Below are 4,511 nucleotides of genomic sequence, written 5' to 3'. Positions count from 1 at the left end.
TTGTTGGGGAAATCCCCGTAATTCAACCTCTGGAATATAGTTGATCTTTGGTGCTAGTTCTGAATTAATCAATGAAAGGCCTCATAGCAGCACTCTTTAGGGAAGTGAAATTCAGTGTAATCCATTTGCCCTATTTGTTAGCTCCTCTGGTAGTTGCTTAGATGGGAGAGAAGTTTGAAGTTATTGGCTAAATAGAGATTTTGGGATTATCTCTAAAGTTCAATTATCTATGCTTCGCCTGGCCTCAATCAGCAGTAATAACTCAGGTAACTAAATAGAAGTAGGGTCCCCATTGTATCTCTTGGATGGTAGGCTTATTAGTTTCTTCAGTAATAGAGACCCCAAACATGAAGCGCCTCCCTTCCTCCCCAAGCCCTCACGCTCCGCGTCCTAATTTGTCAAATCAATGCCGTGTCAGAGCCCAGTGTAAGTGGGCAGTTCTCAACAGGAAACAAATGTTCTTAATAACGAAACACGGAGAGCCAAGAAGTGAAACTAGAAATTTCCAATATGCATTTGGTAATCTTCACGTCCATAGCCAGGAGGTATTACAAAACGATTCAGCAATGCAGTCGGCAGTCTTCATCAGTGTTTCCCAGTGATGTGTAGGCCATCACTGTCTTCATTTACTCCATTTAAATTAAGACAGCTTTTCAAAGTGCTGGTTAATCTTAGCGGTGTGCCCCTCCTCAGTTGTGTTACTTCTGATCACTGGCCACAGTCCACACGCCTTTTAAGGTCTCTTTTCTGGGGCACGTTTGTATTTATATTAAACACAATAAATGTCTCCCCGCGCAAGAGCACCCCATGACCCTCTTTGATCTGAAGTCCCACATCTCTTAACTTGACATATAAATTAGCCGGCCCCTCCCGGGAGGCCAGAGGAGGGTAGGGTTTCATCCTCCCTGGCCCCTCTTGAATCTCCAGCATCCTGTTTTCCCATTGCCATGGAGATGCAGCTATGCACACACTGCAACAAACGCCTGGAATGGGAAAAGTCCAGACCGAGATAGAATTACTAACCAAACAAATGCTGTTAGTAACAGGGTGTTGGGGAGGGAGGGACTCCGGGTCCCCTCCTTCCCCCACAATCAGATTACAGGTAGAAGTGCAGACAGCGAGACTGAAGGCCCGCATGGCGATTCTCTTAAAGATACCGCACACATCTGACACTCATGAGAACAGCACACGGTGCCGAGCAAACAGGCGTGTAAGCTATACTTAGTGGACATGGGGGATGCTCAGCGCATCGACGTCCCCTCTGTGGAAGTGTCCCTGTCCTGAACCTCAGCAAACAGTTTTGTTGTTATAAGAGGAAACACTAGAGCCACCAAGCCAGAGGCCAAAGCCAGCGGAGACACTCCCTGGAAGCCCAAGCTGCCCCCCAGGTGTCACGTGTGCCCTGGGTAACAACAGCCTTTCACTGGCAATGTCAGACGCACTGGCCTAGTCAGTTTCTCTGCAAACTAAAGACCAGATAACATAGAGGACTTGGTTACGATGCCCCGACAAGACTGTTGCCTATCCAAGCATCCAAGTTAGCCTGAGTTTCGCTTTTCTTCCACTCTCTTCTGTTGTATGTTTCTAGTGCTTTTTAATGGTGTGTTTGGTTTTGGTGAGAGAGCCCTGACCAGTCTCCAAGGGAGATTAACAAAACAAACGGAAGACATACAGACTTGATAAAGAAATAAATGCTGATTTTCCTCATTTAAAGAGGACAGTGGGATTTTTAATGGGGAATCGGAGATGTTCTAAGCACAATAGTTACATGGCAAGGAAGTATTAATTAATTTTGTCATCCTGGTAAAGGCAGTGCTCACAGACAGATGCTTGAACTATGGCATTAATTAGGAAATTGCGTTTATCCTTTTTACCCAATGCTTGTGGCATACCAAAGTTTTCTTACAAAACGTAATGGATTCTGTCACATGAGTGGATTGCTGTGTTTGTACCAACTTTTCAGTGGATTTCGAAGCTGTCTGGAAGAGCCCACTGTCCATGGAACATAGCCACAGCCCGGTGCTTCATACCAGACTTTCTGTGACTGAAAAGTATCAATTTGTTGGTTTTCACAGTTGCTATTTTTTATATTTATGCTGAGTTAGAACTTGCAATGGCTTTAGCAGACAGTATGTCTTTCATCTTGGAGGATCCTTGGGAGTGTAAAACAAGGGAACGCTTTAGCTTCCCTTCGAAGTTGTTTCCAGGCAACAGAAAGCGTGGGGAAAGGGCTGCTCAGTTGGCAGAGTACTTGTCTAGCATGCACGGAGCAAGCCCTGGGTTCAATCCCTGGCAACACAAACGCTGGGTGTGTTAATACATGACTGCGATTCCAGCACTCGGGAACTGAAGGCAGGAGGATCAGAAGTCCAAGATCATCCTTTGCTACGTGGAGAGTTCAAGACCTGTCTAGAATACAAAAAAAAACCAAAAAAAAATTGTCTCAAAAGAAGAAGAAAAGAAAAAGAGGTTTTTTTTTTTTTTTTTGGAAAGAAGATAAAGAAATCACAAGGAAGAAAGTCTTAAATTCACCTCGTTTTCCTATCCTAGATTGAACACACTCAGCGCAGTCTCTCAAGCTTTTCTTCCCAGCAGTGGACTTTGCAGGCCTGTCTAGATGGATGTTTAGCTAGGTTAATTGTCTGAATTATTGCCAGTGTTGTTTATTGTCTTAGAGAAATGGTCTTTTTGAAGTATGAGGTTCCCAGGGACTGGAGAGTTGTCTCAACGGATGCAGTGCTTACTAAACAAGTGTGAGTTTCTGAGTTGAGATCCCCTAAACCAGGAGTGGCAGCCATATGTGTAACCCCGGAGCCCTATGGTAAAACAATGGAAGGCAGGGGCAGCTAGGCTGCCGCATGTATAAACACAACGCAGCAGCAAGCAGCAAAGAGACCCTGTCCTCCTCAAACAGGGTGAATGGTGAGGACAACACTCAAGATTGCCCGCCCCCCGTCTTCTACATGCTCCCCCATGCCATAGCAAGTCACATATACACACATGTGTTTCATAGACACATCATACATATATTATATGCACGTATACACACACAAAACATTTAAGGTTCCTGAGTCACTGCAGACGCGGGGGTGCAGGCTTGAGGTAGTGTTGAATTGGTGCACCTGGGGCTTCCAGCATAAGACAAAGGACGCCCCAGGGCAGACTCCCTGGAAGGCACTGATGGTCACAGTGGCAGTGCCTTGTGGAAAGACACAGGATGGAGGCAAAAGGGGCTGTTGGCAGATACTCATCTCTTCTATATAATATTACTCAACTGAAACACCTGTTTCCTAGCAACCTGCAAGACAAGGAAAAGCCCACCGCCGCTTTGGTTTTCTTCTGTAGGAGATGCATTGCAGAAGACAAGCACATCAGTTAAGGAAATGAAGTCTCCTAACTTTGTCAGCGTTTGTCACGAGCACTGCTACGGAAGGATTGCTGGTATTGCTGCAGATCATACAATTTTTAAATGGCCTCTGTCACACTGACAAGGATGTCTGGTGAGTTTTTTGTCTATCATAGGCCTCTTATAGCTGGCCTTTCATGTTCAGCTCTCATAGGCTCCTGCGCCTCAGGCTCCATGAACAACACAGATTGCTTGCTTTTAAAACCCTGGGAAGCTGTCAGCCTCCCTTTGCTCAACCCTCCACTCCTACTTCCTGTTAACAGACATGGAGAACCTTGGCTAATTCAGTCCTTTATTTTTTTAAAAAAAACTAGTTCCTTAAGATGGCTAAAACCAGGGTGTCGTTTGAAGGTTGCTCAGTGTGCCTTAGCGCTAACAGCGTCCATCATTCTTCCCAATGCTGTCTTCATTTAAAACCCCTTTTGCAAAAATCTCAGCCTCTCTCATTAGCCACGGAAATGCCCTAAGAAGAGGATATACGTCGTTAATTCACACGCCACGCCAGTTTCGAAGGGTTTAAACGATGTACGGCTTGGAATGATCTGGAGTCGGCGGCGTCCTTTCATGTCGTCACTGTGGTTGACATATGGAAGGAAATTCCTTGGGACTCACTTAGGAGTCATTCCCTATGACCAGGGTTCCCTGTGGCCCGTGTGCCCCAGTGCCGAGGGACAGGAATGGAGACTGCTCCCCCACACTGTAGAGCCAGCAAGCTGCATCATCTCTTAGTATGAGGGGCAGGATCACTCACAATGTGGGGTGCAGCTCACTCAGGCTCAGAACCCGTGTGTCTAGCAAAACATGTGACTCAGACCGAAGAACGATTTCAAACCGCATCGAGATTAAAAATAAAGCCTTGCAAATCGGTCCTGCATGCTACAGTAAATAAACTGGCCAAAGACATGGAAAAGTACATCAAGACAGCAGGAAGGAAGTCACTTTTAAATTGCAAGCAGTGTTCCATTTTTATTTATCATGTTATCACTGTATGATGTGTAGATGAATTTGAGAGCGTGTGATTTGATAAGTGTGCGGAGATCAGAGGACACCTTTCAGAAGGAGGGTCCCCCCTCTCACCCTGTTTATGAAACCTGTCTCTGCTTTC

The sequence above is a fragment of the Microtus pennsylvanicus genome, chromosome 4 (genome assembly GCF_037038515.1).
Source record: "Microtus pennsylvanicus isolate mMicPen1 chromosome 4, mMicPen1.hap1, whole genome shotgun sequence".
Classification (NCBI taxonomy): Eukaryota; Metazoa; Chordata; class Mammalia; order Rodentia; family Cricetidae; genus Microtus; species Microtus pennsylvanicus.
The sequence above is the reverse complement of the archived record's forward strand: the minus strand, read 5'-3'. Positions refer to the sequence as shown.